Source organism: Coregonus lavaretus (assembly GCF_964263955.1).
Source record: "Coregonus lavaretus genome assembly, contig: HAP1_SCAFFOLD_655, whole genome shotgun sequence".
Lineage (NCBI taxonomy): Eukaryota > Metazoa > Chordata > Actinopteri > Salmoniformes > Salmonidae > Coregonus > Coregonus lavaretus.
The window spans coordinates 87,558-106,462 of NW_028162639.1; the positions used below are offsets into that span (position 1 = coordinate 87,558).

The 18,905-nt window shown below is 45.4% G+C and overlaps 1 protein-coding gene across 1 annotated transcript in view; it reads left to right on the forward strand.

Annotated features, from left to right (window-relative positions):
* Positions 1-18,905, forward strand: part of asmt2 (acetylserotonin O-methyltransferase 2) — a 110,820-nt gene that overhangs the window by 49,681 nt on the left and 42,234 nt on the right. The window lies entirely within an intron of this gene.

The following is an 18,905-nucleotide window of genomic DNA, read 5'->3' on the forward strand; positions in this document are numbered from 1 at the left end:
CATTCTCATGTAGGTGTTCCTCTTGTCCAGGTGGCAAAGGGTAGTGTGGAGTGCAATAGAGATTGCATCATCTGTGGATCTATTGGAGTGGGTCTAGGGTTTCTGGTATAATGGTGTTGATGTGAGCCATGACCAGCCTTTCAAAGCACTTCATGGCTACAGACGTCAGTGCTACAGGTCGGTAGTCATTTAGGCAGGTTATCTTAGTGTCCTTGGGCACGGGGACTATGGTGGTCTGCTTGAAACATGTTGGTATTACAGACTCAGTCAGGGACATGTTGAAAATGTCAGTGAAGACACTTGCCAGTTGGTCAGCACATGCTCGGAGTACACGTCCTGGTAATCCGTCTGGCCCTGCGGCCTTGTGTGAATGTTGACCTGCTTAAAAGTCTTACTCACATCGGCTACGGAGAGCGTGACCACATAGTCATTCGGAACAGCTGGTGCGCTCATGCATGCTTTAGTGTTGCTTGCCTTGAAGCGAGCATAGAAGTGGTTTAGCTCGTCTGGAACTTGATGCAGCTAAAGAAAGGATTATTACTCTTCATGAAGAAATAAAACATTTGTACCAAGCGGATCAGAGCTCTGTCCCTTTGGCTGTTGCGGCCTGCACGCAGCTCTTATCTCAGCGGCCCTCTTCTTAGGTGAGTTCTGTGGCACTGCCCTCGCAATCTGCTTCGAGACACAGCAGAGGCCGGATCATTCCGGCGATTGCGATAGGGAGTTCGATGGTGAGGCATATATCTGTACCTGGGGCAAAGACTTTGTGTTTTCCTGGGGCAAAAGTTCAGGATATCACCAGGTTGCTTCCCGAGGCTGTGAGTCAGTCACCAGGGGCTGATACTGTCATGCTTCATGTGGGGACAAATGACATTAAGTTGGCCAGATCGGAGCAGCTTAAAAAATATTTGATAGACCTTGTTGTCCCATATCAAGGCTTCCTTGTCTAACTAAGATTATTCAATCCTTGGTGAATGTTCAACTTCGTTCATTTTTATCTGTGAACTGTATTCTGAACGTACATCAATCAGGGATTAGACCAGGGCACAGTACTATTACTGCAGCCACATCAGTTGTAAATGATATTGTCAATGCTTTGGATGCTAAGATGAATTGTGCTGCCCTATTTATAGATTTGTCAAAAGCCTTTGATACAGTTGATCATTCTATCTTATTGAGGAAGTTGTCTGTGTTAGGTCTTGGCACTGATGCCTGTTTGTGGTTTCAGAATTATCTTAGTGACAGAATCCAGGCTATTATAATAGACAGGTTAAATCCGAATTTCTTTAAGTACTTAAAAGGGTACCCCAGGGTTCAATTTTGGGGCCATTGTTGTTCACGTTGTATATACAGTGAGGGGAAAAAAGTATTTGATCCCCTGCTGATTTTGTAAGTTTGCCCACTGACAAAGAAATGATCAGTCTATAATTTTAATGGTAGGTTTATTTGAACAGTGAGAGACAGAATAACAACAAAAAAATCCTGAAAAATGCATGTCAAAAATGTTAAAAATTGATTAGCATTTTAATGAGGGAAATAAGTATTTGACCCCTCTGCAAAACATGACTTAGTACTTGGTGGCAAAACCCTTGTTGGCAATCACAGAGGTCAGACGTTTCTTGTAGTTGGCCACCAGGTTTGCACACATCTCAGGAGGGATTTTGTCCCACTCCTCTTTGCAGATCTTCTCAAACTCATTAAGGTTTCAAGGCTGATGTTTGGCAACTCGAACCTTCAGCTCCCTCCACAGATTTTCTATGGGATTATGGTCTGGAGACTGGCTAGGCCACTCCAGGACCTTAATGTGCTTCTTCTTGAGCCACTCCTTTGTTGCCTTGGCCGTGTGTTTTGGGTCATTGTCATGCTGGAATATCCATCCATGACCAATTTTCAATGCCCTGGCTGAGGGAAGGAGGTTCTCACCCAAGAATTGACGGTACATGGCTCCATCCATCGTCCCTTTGATGCGGTGAAGTTGTCCTGTCCCCTTAGCAGAAAAACACCCCCAAAGCATAATGTTTCCACCTCCATGTTTGACGGTGGGGATGGTGTTCTTGGGGTCATAGGCAGCATTCCTCCTCCTCCAAACACGGTGAGCTGAGTTGATGCCAAAGAGCTCAATTTTGGTCTCATCTGACCACAAAACTTTCACCCAGTTCTCCTATGAATCATTCAGATGTTCATTGGCAAACTTCAGACGGGCATGTTAATGTGCTTTCTTGAGCAGGGGGACCTTGCGGGCGCTGCAGGATTTCAGTCCTTCACGGCGTAGTGTGTTACCAATTGTTTTCTTGGTGACGATGGTCCCAGCTGCCTTGAGATCATTGACAAGATCCTCCCGTGTAGTTCTGGGCTGATTCCTCACCGTTCTCATGATCATTGCAACTCCACGAGGTGAGATCTTGCATGTAGCCCCAGGCCGAGGGAGATTGACAGTTATTTTGTGTTTCTTCCATTTGCGAATAATCGCACCAACTGTTGTCACCTTCTCACCAAGCTGCTTGGCGATGGTCTTGTAGCCCATTCCAGCCTTGTGTAGGAATACAATCTTGTCCCTGACATCCTTGGAGAGCTCTTTGGTCTTGGCCATGGTGGAGAGTTTGGAATCTGATTGATTGATTGCTTCTGTGGACAGGTGTCTTTTTATACAGGTAACAAGCTGAGATTAGGAGCACTCCCTTTAAGAGTGTGCTCCTAATCTCAGCTCGTTACCTGTATAAAAGACACCTGGGAGCCAGAAATCTTTCTGATTGAGAGGGGGTCAAATACTTATTTCCCTCATTAAAATGCAAATCAATTTATAACATTTTTGACATGCGTTTTTCTGTATTTTTTTGTTGTTATTCTGTCTGTTACTGTTCAAATAAACCTACCATTAAAATTATAGACTGATCATTTCTTTGTCAGTGGGCAAACTTACAAAATCAGCAGGGGATCAATTACTTTTTCCCCTCACTGTAACTTCGACACCTGGAAACAGAAGTTGCTCTACATGAATGATGGAGTCCATCCAAATAATCTTGGCTCCTGGACTCTGTCCATGCATTTCAAGGCTGCGTTGAGACAATGACTTATCAATGACCCAAGACCAGCTCAGTTAATCCCTACCATTGTGTCGCTGAGTTGTCATAATGCTGCAGCAAATGTACATTATCCCAGGGGCATTATCCCAGGGGCATTATCCCAGGGGCATTATCCCAGGAGCATTATCCCAGGGGCGTTGGCAGACACATGGTAAGTAATTTAATTTATGTCCCCCTAACTGCCCTGAATGCATCTGTTCATCCTTTAGCTATTGTATGCTGTAATCATGTGCCTATGAACCAGAGTTATACTGTTAGCACTGATGCGGTGTGCCCTAGTAGGAAGTCCACTGTGTGCAGCTCACCCTGCACTATCAGCTCAAATATAAATAACATGAGCATGTCTACTTCTGATAAGCTTCCCAGTAGAACAGAAATAACAGGAGCATGTCTACTTCTGATAAGCTTCCCAGTAAAGCAATAAAAACAATCAAGCATCCCAGAAAAGTGGTAGAAATAGCCCACATTAACATATGTAGCCTAAAAAACAAGGTTCATGAAGTCAATAACTTGCTAATAACAGATAACATTCATACTCTGAAACTCACTTAAATAATACCTTTGATGATACAGTGGTAGCAATACATGGTTATAACATCTACAGAAAATACAGAAATGCCAATGGGGGCGGTGTTGCAGTTTATATACAGGACCACAATCCTGTAAAGCTTAGAGAGGATCTCATGCTAAATACTGTTGACGTAATATGGCTACAGGTTCATCTGCCTCACCTAAAGCCCATTCTGGTGGGAAGCTGCTATAGACCACCAAGTGCTAACAGTCAGTATCTGGATAATATGTGTGAAATTATTGATAATGCATGTGATATCAACAGAGAGGTATATTTGCTGGGTGATTTAAATATTGACTGGCTTTCATCAAGCTGCCCACTCAAGATAAAGCTTCAAACTGTAACCAGTGCCTGAAACCTGGTTCAGGTTATCAGTCAACCTACCAGGGTAGTTACAAACAGCACAGGTATAAAATCATCAACATGTATTGATCCCATATTTACTAATGCTGCAGAAATGTGCTTTAAAGCAGTATCCAGATCCATCTGATGTAGTGATCACAATATACACTGTTCAAAATAATAAAGGGAACACTAAAATAACACATCCTAGATCTGAATGAATGAAACTATCTTATTAAATACTTTTTTCTTTACATAGTTGAATGTGCTGACAACAAAATCACACAAAAATGATCAATGGAAATCAAATTGATCAACCCATGGAGGTCTGGATTTGGAGTCACCCTCAAAATTAAAGTGGAAAACCACACTACAGGCTGATCCAACTTTCATGTAATGTCCTTAAAACAAGTCAAAATGAGGCTCAGTAGTGTGTGTGGCCTCCACGTGCCTGTATGACCTCCCTACAACACCTGGGCATGCTCCTGATGAGGTGGCGGATGGTCTCCTGAGGGATCTCCTCCCAGACCTGGACTAAAGCATCCGCCAACTCCTGGGCAGTCTGTGGTGCAACGTGGCGTTGGTGGATGGAGCGAGACATGATGTCCCAGATGTGCTCAATTGGATTCAGGTCTGGGGAACGGGCGGGCCAGTCCATAGCATCAATGCCTTCCTCTTGCAGGAACTGCTGACACACTCCAGCCACATGAGGTCTTGCATTGTCTTGCATTAGGAGGAACCCAGGGCCAACCGCACCAGCATATGGTCTCACAAGGGGTCTGAGGATCTCATCTCGGTACCTAATGGCAGTCAGGCTACCTCTGGCGAGCAAATGGAGGGCTGTGCGGCCCCCCAAAGAAATGCCACCCCACACCATGACTGACCCACCGCCAAACCGGTCATGCTGGAGGATGTTGCAGGCAGCAGAACGTTCTCCACGGCGTCTCCAGACTCTGTCACGTCTGTCACGTGCTCAGTGTGAACCTGCTTTCATCTGTGAAGAGCACAGGGCGCCAGTGGCGAATTTGCCAATCTTGGTGTTCTCTGGCAAATGCCAAACGTTCTGCACGGTGTTGGGCTGTAAGCACAACCCCCACCTGTGGACGTCGGGCCCTCATACCACCCTCATGGAGTCTGTTTCTGACCGTTTGAGCAGACACATGCACATTTGTGGCCTGCTGGAGGTCATTTTGCAGGGCTCTGGCAGTGCTCCTCCTGCTCCTCCTTGCACAAAGGTTGAGGTAGCAGTCCTGCTGCTGGGTTGTTGCCCTCCTACGGCCTCCTCCACATCTCCTGATGTACTGGCCTGTCTCCTGGTAGCGCCTCCATGCTCTGGACACTACGCTGACAGACACAGCAAACCTTCTTGCCACAGCTCGCATTGATGTGCCATCCTGGATGAGCTGCACTACCTGAGCCACTTGTGTGGTTTGTAGACTCCGTCTCATGCTACCACTAGAGTGAAAGCACCGCCAGCATTCAAAAGTGACCAAAACATCAGCCAGGAAGCATAGGAACTGAGAAGTGGTCTGTGGTCACCACCTGCAAAACCAGTCCTTTATTGGGGGTGTCTTGCTAATTGCCTATAATTTCCACCTGTTGTCTATTCCATTTGCACAACAGCATGTTAAATGTATTGTCAATCAGTGTTGCTTCCTAAGTGGACAGTTTGATTTCACAGAAGTGTGATTGACTTGGAGTTACATTGTGTTGTTTAAGTGTTCCCTTTATTTTTTTGAGCAGTGTAGTAGCCATATCTAGGAAAACCATAGTTCCAAAGGCTGGCCTTAATATAGTGTATAAGAGGTCATACAATACGTTTTGTGGTGATTCCTATGTTGTTGATGTAAAGAATATTTGCTGGTCCGTATTGTGTAATGACGAGCAACCAGACACTGCACTTGACACATTTAGGAAATGGCTTATTCCAGTTACTAATAAGAATGCACCCATTAAGAAAATGACTGTAAGAACTGTTAAATCTCAGTGGATTGGTAAGGAATTGAAAAATTGTATGGTTGAGAGGGATGAGGCAAAAGGGATGGTAAATAAGTCTGGCAGCACAACTGTGATGAGTGTGATGGAAGGAGTCAGGCGCAGGAGGGTAATCACTGAATACAGAATTTATTCCTTCGTTGACACACAAATGCGCTCAAATAGCGATCGACGAAACAGGCACAGGGGAAAATCTACCCTGGCAACAAAATGTATGAGTAGCTCCACCGAGCTACACTACTCTCACAACTAACAATCACCCAGAAGGACAAGGGGCAGAGAGAACACTTATACACTGACTATTTAGGGGATTAGAACCAGGTGTGTGTGATTGATTGACAAGACAAATGTGATGATGACTGGGGCGGCAGTGGTTAGTAAGTCGGTGACGACGAACGCCGAAGCCTGCCCGAACAAGGAGGGGATGCAGCCTCGGCTGAAGTCGTGACACCAACCGATTGGCAAACGTACTGAAAATTGAGAAATCATGTGACTAAACTGAATAAAAATGATTTGAAACTGTACTATGAAACAAAGATAAATGATATAAAGAATGATAGTAAAAAGCTTTGGAGCACCTTAGATGAAATTTTGGGCAAAAAGACAAACTCGGCTCCATCATTCATTGAATCAGATGGCTAATTCATCACAAAACCCACTGATATTGCCAACTACTTTAATGATTTTTTTCATTGGCAAGATTAGCAAATTTAGGCATGACATGCCAGCAACAAACGCTGACACTAAACATCCAAGTATAACTGACCAAATTATGAAAGACAAGCATTGTCATTTTGAATTCCGTAAAGTGAGTGTGGAAGAGTCAAAAAAAATTATGAGAAGCCACCGGGGTCTGACAACTTGGATGGAAAATGTGTGAGGATAATAGCGGACGATATTGATATTCCTATTTGCCATATCTTCAATCTAAGCCTACTAGATAGTGTGCGCCCTCAGGCCTGGAGGGAAGCATAAGTCATTACCCTACCAAAGAATAGTAAAGCCCCCTTTACTGGCTCAAATAGCCGACCAATCAGCCTATTACCAATCCTTAGTAAACTTTTGGAGAAAATTTTTTGGGGACCAGATACAATGCTATTTTACAGTAAACAAATTGACAACAGACTTTCAGCACGCTTATAGGGAAGGACATTCAAAAAGCACAGCACTTACACAAATGACTGATGATTGACTGAGAGAAATTGATGATAAAAAGATTGTGGGGACTGTTTTGTTAGACTTCAGTGCAGCTTTTGACATTATCAATCATAGTCTGCTGCTGGAAAAACGTATGTGTTATGGCTTTACACCCCCTGCTATATTGTGGATAAAGAGTTACCTGTCTAACAGAACACAGAGGGTGTTCTTTAATGGAAGCCTCTCCAACATAATTCAGGTAGAATCAGGAATTCCTCAGGGCAGCTGTCTAGGCCTCAATCTTTACTGACTACATGCCACTGGCCTTGAGTAAAGCCAGACTGCAACACTTACCAAAGTGCTGTTTCAGAATGGGTGGCAAGGAATAGGTTAGTCCTAAATATTTCTAAAACTAAAAGCATTTTATTTGGGACAAATCATTCACTAAACCCTAAACCTCAACTAAATCTTGTTATGAATAATGTGGAAATTGAGCAAGTTGAGTTGACTAAACTGCTTGGAGTAACCTTGGATTGTAAACTGTCATAGTCAAAACATATTGATACAACAGTAGCTAAGATGGGGAGAAGTCTGTCCATAATAAAGCGCTGTCCTGCATTCTTAACAGCACTATCAACAAGGCAGGTCCTACAGGCCCTAGTTTTGTCGCACCTGGACTACTGTTCAGTCGTGTGGTCAGGTGCCAGAAAGAGGGACTTAGGAAAATTACAATTCGCTCAGAACAGGGCAGCACGGCTGGCCCTTAAATGTACACAGTGAGCTAACATCAAAGTGGAGGGGAGATTGACTTCATCACTACTTGTTTTTGTAAGAAGTGTTGACAAGCTGAGTGCACCAAGCTGTCTGTTTAAACTACTGGCACACAGCTCGGACACCCATGCATACCCCACAAGACATGCCACCAGAGGTCTCTTCACAGTCCCCAAGTCCAGAACAGACTATGGGAGGTGCACAGTACTACATAGAGCCATGACTACATGGAACTCTATTCCACATCAGGTAACTGATGCAAGCAGTAGAATCAGATTTTATAAAACAGATAAAAATACACCTTATGGAACAGCGGGGACTGTGAAGCAACACACACAAAGGTACAGACACATACGCACACACATGCTAGCACATGCACTCTACACACACGCACATTGTGATATTGTTGTATGGTGGTATTATACATTTCGTATTGTAGATATGTAGTGGTGTAATAATGTTATATGATGTATTGTTTTATCTTTTGTTTTATGATGTGATATATGCATCTTAATGTGTTTGGACCCCAGGAAGAGTAGCTGCTGCCTTGGCAGGAACTAATGGGGATCCCTAATAGATACAAATACAAATGGGTTAGGGTTAGTATGGGTTAGTTTGGGTTAGGGTTAGTATGGGTTTGGGTTAGGATGGTTTAGTGTTAGTGTGGGTTAGGATGGGTTAGTTTGGGTTAGGGTTAGTATGGGTTTGGGTTAGGATGGTTTAGTGTTAGTGTGGGTTAGGATGGGTTAGTTTGGGTTAGGGTTAGTATGGGTTTGGGTTAGGATGGTTTAGTGCTAGTGTGGGTTAGGATGGGTTATAACAGTTGCCTTAGGTTAAATCAACCTGACACAATTAAAAAACAGCTTCAACAGCTTTTGGTTTCTGATCCAGTTTCTGAATCCTTTGTTGATTAAACAGCAGACACTGATAAAGCAGTCCAATGACATCATTAGACACCATTGCAGTCCCGTTCCCCAACATCTAGTTTCATTGTTTTAGCCAGGACTCCAGCATGTCACCAGCAGTCTTAACAGTCCAGTGGACCAGATCGCGAGGATCTACCTCAAACTGGCTCTCATCCACATCAGTCAACACCCTGCAATGGTGTCTAATGATGTCATTGGACTGCTTTATCAGTGTCTGCTGTTTAATCAACAAAGGATTCAGAAACTGGATCAGAAACCAAAAGCTGTTGAAGCTGTTTTTTAATTGTGTCAGGTTGATTTAACCTAAGGCAATTGTTATACCCCCAACACAAACACAACCTTCTGAGTGGTTGGATGTGGCTGCAACCTTTCCAATATCACCACCATATGGTGGATCTGAGGCCCGGGAAAGCTCTCCACTTGTACAAGTGGATGGTTGAATGGGGAGGTTCTCAACAAATTAGAGGCTCCTATCATCAGGGCGCCATCCAGAGCTACTCGACTGTGTCTGGACCGGAGTGGTAAACTGATTAACTGGATCACAAGGAAATGCTAGGAGGCTAATATCAAGGCTGGATTTAGAGCCAACGTACTCACTGGGACTATCTGCATGGATAGGGTTAGGATTCGGGGCCTGGAGTGAGCTAGGTTCTCCTGAGTGGTTAGTATCAGGGTGAGGGACAGAGTTAGCTGAGGAGTCCTGGTTAGGGATATCTGCAGGGTTAGGGTTAGGATTCAGGGCCTAGAGTAAGCTAGTTTCCACTGAGTGGTTACAGTTAGGATCAGGGTGAGGGTCAGAGTTCGCTAAGGGGATCTGGTTGGAGTCCGCTAACTTAGGGTCAGAGCCAGGAACCACCTCAGTCACATGTCCAGGACTAAGGTCAGTGTCAGAGACAGAGCTTAAATGCCACTACGGCATAACTGGGGGTGATATGTGCTATTTGTTTAGCCCCTGGTCTAGACGCCACTGTAGCAGGGTTGGTCTTAGGGGTAGTTGGTGAAAGGGGGTTACATTGGTTAGCCTCCACTGTGTTGGCTATAGCTTGGGGCTGGGGACCAATCGCTCTAACAGACTCCATCACTATGTTTTTCCCCTTGAGCGTAGTGATGGAGAAGATGTTCAGCTTGTTTTTGTCTCTGGACCTTCCCGAGGCAATGGCTGTATCAAAAATCGGTTAGGGTCCAGGTTAGGATGGGTCCAGGTTAGTATGGGTCCAGGTTAGGATGGGTCCAGGTTAGGATGGGTCCAGGTTAGGATGGGTCCAGGTTAGGATGGGTCCAGGTTAGGATGGGTCCAGGTTAGGATGGGTTAGGGTTAGGATGGGTTCAGGTTAGGATGGGTCCAGGTTAGGATGGGTCCAGGTTAGGATGGGTCCAGGTTAGGATGGGTCCAGGTTAGTATGGGTCCAGGTTAGTATGGGTCCAGGTTAGGATGGGTCCAGGTTAGGATGGGTCCAGGTTAGGATGGGTCCAGGTTAGGATGGGTCCAGGTTAGGATGGGTCCAGGTTAGGATGGGTTAGGGTTAGGATGGGTCCAGGTTAGTATGGGTTAGGGTTAGGATGGGTCCAGGTTAGGATGGGTCCAGGTTAGGATGGGTCCAGGTTAGGATGGGTCCAGGTTAGGATGGGTCCGGGTCAGGATGGGTCCGGGTTAGGATGGGTCAGGGTTAGGATGGGTCCGGGTTAGGATAGGTTAGGGTTAGGATGGGTTCAGGTTAGGATGGGTCCAGGTTAGGATGGGTCCAGGTTAGTATGGGTCCAGGTTAGGATGGGTCCAGGTTAGGATGGGTCCAGGTTAGGATGGGTCCAGGTTAGGATGGGTTCAGGTTAGGATGGGTTCAGGTTAGGATGGGTTCAGGTTAGGATGGGTCCAGGTTAGGATGGGTCCAGGTTAGGATGGGTCCGGGTAAGGATGGGTCCAGGTTAGGATGGGTCCAGGTTAGGATAGGTTAGGGTTAGGATGGGTCCAGGTTAGGATGGGTCCAGGTTAGGATGGGTTCAGGGATGAATAAAATCAGCCCAGCACTGGTTGTTGACGGGAGGCCAAGACATTAATTTCCTTTTTGTGCTTTGAATGAACAATTTGCCTTGAGGGGTTTAGTGTTTATATCTGAGGGTTCTGTGCTCTGAAAGTCTCCCTCACTGTCAGATCATTCCGTGTTACGGATAGAGGGAACCATCAACATTTATTCACTGGACCTAAACATTAGCACATAATACAATAGAATGTTATAGATTCATTAAATAGTTTGCTTTAATTATAATTACATTTGGAAGCATATACTATATATTACAACAGGTTCTAGTGAAGATAGTAGCATTGTAACAACCATACAAGTATAGACAGTATCTAAATGATATAGGATATATATATCTCAGAGGATCATTACCCTAACCCTAACCCTCAGTATCTATAGCAGAGGATCATTATGGTTCCAGACAGGGCCTCAGTATCTATAGCAGAGGATCATTATGGTTCCAGACAGGGCCTCAGTCAGAGACAGTATCTATAGCAGAGGATCATTATGGTTCCAGACAGGGCCTCAGTATCTATAGCAGAGGATCATTATGGTTCCAGACAGGGCCTCAGTATCTATAGCAGAGGATCATTATGGTTCCAGACAGGGCCTCAGTATCTATATCAGAGGATCATTATGGTTCCAGACAGGGCCTCAGTATCTATAGCAGAGGATCATTATGGTTCCAGACAGGGCCTCAGTATCTATAGCAGAGGATCATTATGGTTCCAGACAGGGCCTCAGTATCTATAGCAGAGGATCATTATGGTTCCAGACAGGGCCTCAGTCAGAGACAGTATCTATAGCAGAGGATCATTATGGTTCCAGACAGGGCCTCAGTATCTATAGCAGAGGATCATTATGGTTCCAGACAGGGCCTCAGTATCTATAGCAGAGGATCATTATGGTTCCAGACAGGGCCTCAGTATCTATAGCAGAGGATCATTATGGTTCCAGACAGGGCCTCAGTATCTATATCAGAGGATCATTATGGTTCCAGACAGGGCCTCAGTATCTATAGCAGAGGATCATTATGGTTCCAGACTGGGCCTCAGTATCTATAGCAGAGGATCATTATGGTTCCAGACAGGGCCTCAGTCAGAGACAGTATCTATAGCAGAGGATCATTATGGTTCCAGACAGGGCCTCAGTATCTATAGCAGAGGATCATTATGGTTCCAGACAGGGCCTCAGTATCTATAGCAGAGGATCATTATGGTTCCAGACAGGGCCTCAGTATCTATAGCAGAGGATCATTATGGTTCCAGACAGGGCCTCAGTATCTATATCAGAGGATCATTATGGTTCCAGACAGGGCCTCAGTCAGAGACAGTATCTATAGCAGAGGATCATTATGGTTCCAGACAGGGCCTCAGTATCTATAGCAGAGGATCATTATGGTTCCAGACAGGGCCTCAGTATCTATAGCAGAGGATCATTATGGTTCCAGACAGGGCCTCAGTATCTATAGCAGAGGATCATTATGGTTCCAGACAGGGCCTCAGTATCTATATCAGAGGATCATTATGGTTCCAGACAGGGCCTCAGTATCTATAGCAGAGGATCATTATGGTTCCAGACAGGGCCTCAGTATCTATATCAGAGGATCATTATGGTTCCAGACAGGGCCTCAGTCAGAGACAGTATCTATAGCAGAGGATCATTATGGTTCCAGACAGGGCCTCAGTATCTATAGCAGAGGATCATTATGGTTCCAGACAGGGCCTCAGTATCTATAGCAGAGGATCATTATGGTTCCAGACAGGGCCTCAGTATCTATAGCAGAGGATCATTACGGTTCCAGACAGGGCCTCAGTCAGAGACAGTATCTATATCAGAGGATCATTATGGTTCCAGACAGGGCCTCAGTATCTATAGCAGAGGATCATTATGGTTCCAGACAGGGCCTCAGTATCTATAGCAGAGGATCATTATGGTTCCAGACAGGGCCTCAGTATCTATAGCAGAGGATCATTATGGTTCCAGACAGGGCCTCAGTATCTATAGCAGAGGATCATTATGGTTCCAGACAGGGCCTCAGTATCTATAGCAGAGGATCATTATGGTTCCAGACAGGGCCTCAGTCAGAGACAGTATCTATAGCAGAGGATCATTATGGTTCCAGACAGGGCCTCAGTATCTATAGCAGAGGATCATTATGGTTCCAGACAGGGCCTCAGTCAGAGACAGTATCTATAGCAGAGGATTATTATGGTTCCAGACAGGGCCTCAGTATCTATAGCAGAGGATCATTATGGTTCCAGACAGGGCCTCAGTATCTATAGCAGAGGATCATTATGGTTCCAGACAGGGCCTCAGTCAGAGACAGTATCTATATCAGAGGATCATTATGGTTCCAGACAGGGCCTCAGTATCTATAGCAGAGGATCATTATGGTTCCAGACAGGGCCTCAGTCAGAGACAGTATCTATAGCAGAGGATCATTATGGTTCCAGACAGGGCCTCAGTATCTATAGCAGAGGATCATTATGGTTCCAGACAGGGCCTCAGTATCTATAGCAGTGGATCATTATGGTTCCAGACAGGGCCTCAGTATCTATAGCAGAGGATCATTATGGTTCCAGACAGGGCCTCAGTCAGAGACAGTATCTATAGCAGAGGATCATTATGGTTCCAGACAGGGCCTCAGTCAGAGACAGTATCTATAGCAGAGGATCATTATGGTTCCAGACAGGGCCTCAGTATCTATAGCAGAGGATCATTATGGTTCCAGACAGGGCCTCAGTATCTATAGCAGAGGATCATTATGGTTCCAGACAGGGCCTCAGTATCTATAGCAGAGGATCATTATGGTTCCAGACAGGGCCTCAGTATCTATATCAGAGGATCATTATGGTTCCAGACAGGGCCTCAGTCAGAGACAGTATCTATAGCAGAGGATCATTATGGTTCCAGACAGGGCCTCAGTCAGAGACAGTATCTATAGCAGAGGATCATTATGGTTCCAGACAGGGCCTCAGTATCTATAGCAGAGGATCATTATGGTTCCAGACAGGGCCTCAGTATCTATAGCAGAGGATCATTATGGTTCCAGACAGGGCCTCAGTATCTATAGCAGAGGATCATTATGGTTCCAGACAGGGCCTCAGTATCTATAGCAGAGGATCATTATGGTTCCAGACAGGGCCTCAGTATCTATATCAGAGGATCATTATGGTTCCAGACAGGGCCTCAGTATCTATAGCAGAGGATCATTATGGTTCCAGACAGGGCCTCAGTATCTATAGCAGAGGATCATTATGGTTCCAGACAGGGCCTCAGTATCTATAGCAGAGGATCATTATGGTTCCAGACAGGGCCTCAGTATCTATATCAGAGGATCATTATGGTTCCAGACAGGGCCTCAGTATCTATAGCAGAGGATCATTATGGTTCCAGACAGGGCCTCAGTCAGAGACAGTATCTATAGCAGAGGATCATTATGGTTCCAGACAGGGCCTCAGTCAGAGACAGTATCTATAGCAGAGGATCATTATGGTTCCAGACAGGGCCTCAGTCAGAGACAGTATCTATAGCAGAGGATCATTATGGTTCCAGACAGGGCCTCAGTATCTATAGCAGAGGATCATTATGGTTCCAGACAGGGCCTCAGTCAGAGACAGTATCTATAGCAGAGGATCATTATGGTTCCAGACAGGGCCTCAGTCAGAGACAGTATCTATAGCAGAGGATCATTATGGTTCCAGACAGGGCCTCAGTCAGAGACAGTATCTATATCAGAGGATCATTATGGTTCCAGACAGGGCCTCAGTCAGAGACAGTATCTATAGCAGAGGATCATTATGGTTCCAGACAGGGCCTCAGTCAGAGACAGTATCTATATCAGAGGATCATTATGGTTCCAGACAGGGCCTCAGTATCTATAGCAGAGGATCATTATGGTTCCAGACAGGGCCTCAGTATCTATAGCAGAGGATCATTATGGTTCCAGACAGGGCCTCAGTATCTATAGCAGAGGATCATTATGGTTCCAGACAGGGCCTCAGTCAGAGACAGTATCTATATCAGAGGATCATTATGGTTCCAGACAGGTCCTCAGTATCTATAGCAGAGGATCATTATGGTTCCAGACAGGGCCTCAGTATCTATAGCAGAGGATCATTATGGTTCCAGACAGGGCCTCAGTCAGAGACAGTATCTATAGCAGAGGATCATTATGGTTCCAGACAGGGCCTCAGTCAGAGACAGTATCTATAGCAGAGGATCATTATGGTTCCAGACAGGGCCTCAGTCAGAGACAGTATCTATATCAGAGGATCATTATGGTTCCAGACAGGGCCTCAGTATCTATAGCAGAGGATCATTATGGTTCCAGACAGGGCCTCAGTCAGAGACAGTATCTATAGCAGAGGATCATTATGGTTCCAGACAGGGCCTCAGTATCTATAGCAGAGGATCATTATGGTTCCAGACAGGGCCTCAGTCAGAGACAGTATCTATATCAGAGGATCATTATGGTTCCAGACAGGGCCTCAGTATCTATAGCAGAGGATCATTATGGTTCCAGACAGGGCCTCAGTATCTATAGCAGAGGATCATTATGGTTCCAGACAGGGCCTCAGTCAGAGACAGTATCTATAGCAGAGGATCATTATGGTTCCAGACAGGGCCTCAGTCAGAGACAGTATCTATATCAGAGGATCATTATGGTTCCAGACAGGGCCTCAGTATCTATAGCAGAGGATCATTATGGTTCCAGACAGGGCCTCAGTATCTATAGCAGAGGATCATTATGGTTCCAGACAGGGCCTCAGTCAGAGACAGTATCTATAGCAGAGGATCATTATGGTTCCAGACAGGGCCTCAGTCAGAGACAGTATCTATAGCAGAGGATCATTATGGTTCCAGACAGGGCCTCAGTCAGAGACAGTATCTATAGCAGAGGATCATTATGGTTCCAGACAGGGCCTCAGTATCTATAGCAGAGGATCATTATGGTTCCAGACAGGGCCTCAGTATCTATAGCAGAGGATCATTATGGTTCCAGACAGGGCCTCAGTATCTATAGCAGAGGATCATTATGGTTCCAGACAGGGCCTCAGTCAGAGACAGTATCTATATCAGAGGATCATTATGGTTCCAGACAGGTCCTCAGTATCTATAGCAGAGGATCATTATGGTTCCAGACAGGGCCTCAGTATCTATAGCAGAGGATCATTATGGTTCCAGACAGGGCCTCAGTCAGAGACAGTATCTATAGCAGAGGATCATTATGGTTCCAGACAGGGCCTCAGTCAGAGACAGTATCTATAGCAGAGGATCATTATGGTTCCAGACAGGGCCTCAGTCAGAGACAGTATCTATATCAGAGGATCATTATGGTTCCAGACAGGGCCTCAGTATCTATAGCAGAGGATCATTATGGTTCCAGACAGGGCCTCAGTCAGAGACAGTATCTATAGCAGAGGATCATTATGGTTCCAGACAGGGCCTCAGTATCTATAGCAGAGGATCATTATGGTTCCAGACAGGGCCTCAGTCAGAGACAGTATCTATATCAGAGGATCATTATGGTTCCAGACAGGGCCTCAGTATCTATAGCAGAGGATCATTATGGTTCCAGACAGGGCCTCAGTATCTATAGCAGAGGATCATTATGGTTCCAGACAGGGCCTCAGTCAGAGACAGTATCTATAGCAGAGGATCATTATGGTTCCAGACAGGGCCTCAGTCAGAGACAGTATCTATATCAGAGGATCATTATGGTTCCAGACAGGGCCTCAGTATCTATAGCAGAGGATCATTATGGTTCCAGACAGGGCCTCAGTATCTATAGCAGAGGATCATTATGGTTCCAGACAGGGCCTCAGTCAGAGACAGTATCTATAGCAGAGGATCATTATGGTTCCAGACAGGGCCTCAGTCAGAGACAGTATCTATAGCAGAGGATCATTATGGTTCCAGACAGGGCCTCAGTCAGAGACAGTATCTATAGCAGAGGATCATTATGGTTCCAGACAGGGCCTCAGTATCTATAGCAGAGGATCATTATGGTTCCAGACAGGGCCTCAGTATCTATAGCAGAGGATCATTATGGTTCCAGACAGGGCCTCAGTATCTATAGCAGAGGATCATTATGGTTCCAGACAGGGCCTCAGTATCTATAGCAGAGGATCATTATGGTTCCAGACAGGGCCTCAGTATCTATAGCAGAGGATCATTATGGTTCCAGACAGGGCCTCAGTCAGAGACAGTATCTATATCAGAGGATCATTATGGTTCCAGACAGGGCCTCAGTATCTATATCAGAGGATCATTATGGTTCCAGACAGGGCCTCAGTCAGAGACAGTATCTATAGCAGAGGATCATTATGGTTCCAGACAGGGCCTCAGTATCTATAGCAGAGGATCATTATGGTTCCAGACAGGGCCTCAGTATCTATAGCAGAGGATCATTATGGTTCCAGACAGGGCCTCAGTATCTATAGCAGAGGATCATTATGGTTCCAGACAGGGCCTCAGTATCTATAGCAGAGGATCATTATGGTTCCAGACAGGGCCTCAGTATCTATATCAGAGGATCATTATGGTTCCAGACAGGGCCTCAGTATCTATAGCAGAGGATCATTATGGTTCCAGACAGGGCCTCAGTATCTATAGCAGAGGATCATTATGGTTCCAGACAGGGCCTCAGTATCTATATCAGAGGATCATTATGGTTCCAGACAGGGCCTCAGTCAGAGACAGTATCTATAGCAGAGGATCATTATGGTTCCAGACAGGGCCTCAGTATCTATATCAGAGGATCATTATGGTTCCAGACAGGGCCTCAGTCAGAGACAGTATCTATAGCAGAGGATCATTATGGTTCCAGACAGGGCCTCAGTATCTATAGCAGAGGATCATTATGGTTCCAGACAGGGCCTCAGTCAGAGACAGTATCTATAGCAGAGGATCATTATGGTTCCAGACAGGGCCTCAGTATCTATAGCAGAGGATCATTATGGTTCCAGACAGGGCCTCAGTATCTATATCAGAGGATCATTATGGTTCCAGACAGGGCCTCAGTCAGAGACAGTATCTATAGCAGAGGATCATTATGGTTCCAGACAGGGCCTCAGTATCTATATCAGAGGATCATTATGGTTCCAGACAGGGCCTCAGTATCTATAGCAGAGGATCATTATGGTTCCAGACAGGGCCTCAGTCAGAGACAGTATCTATATCAGAGGATCATTATGGTTCCAGACAGGGCCTCAGTATCTATAGCAGAGGATCATTATGGTTCCAGACAGGGCCTCAGTATCTATAGCAGAGGATCATTATGGTTCCAGACAGGGCCTCAGTATCTATAGCAGAGGATCATTATGGTTCCAGACAGGGCCTCAGTCAGAGACAGTATCTATAGCAGAGGATCATTATGGTTCCAGACAGGGCCTCAGTATCTATATCAGAGGATCATTATGGTTCCAGACAGGGCCTCAGTATCTATAGCAGAGGATCATTATGGTTCCAGACAGGGCCTCAGTCAGAGACAGTATCTATAGCAGAGGATCATTATGGTTCCAGACAGGGCCTCAGTCAGAGACAGTATCTATAGCAGAGGATCATTATGGTTCCAGACAGGGCCTCAGTCAGAGACAGTATCTATAGCAGAGGATCATTATGGTTCCAGACAGGGCCTCAGTATCTATATCAGAGGATCATTATGGTTCCAGACAGGGCCTCAGTCAGAGACAGTATCTATAGCAGAGGATCATTATGGTTCCAGACAGGGCCTCAGTATCTATATCAGAGGATCATTATGGTTCCAGACAGGGCCTCAGTATCTATAGCAGAGGATCATTATGGTTCCAGACAGGGCCTCAGTCAGAGACAGTATCTATATCAGAGGATCATTATGGTTCCAGACAGGGCCTCAGTATCTATAGCAGAGGATCATTATGGTTCCAGACAGGGCCTCAGTATCTATAGCAGAGGATCATTATGGTTCCAGACAGGGCCTCAGTATCTATAGCAGAGGATCATTATGGTTCCAGACAGGGCCTCAGTCAGAGACAGTATCTATAGCAGAGGATCATTATGGTTCCAGACAGGGCCT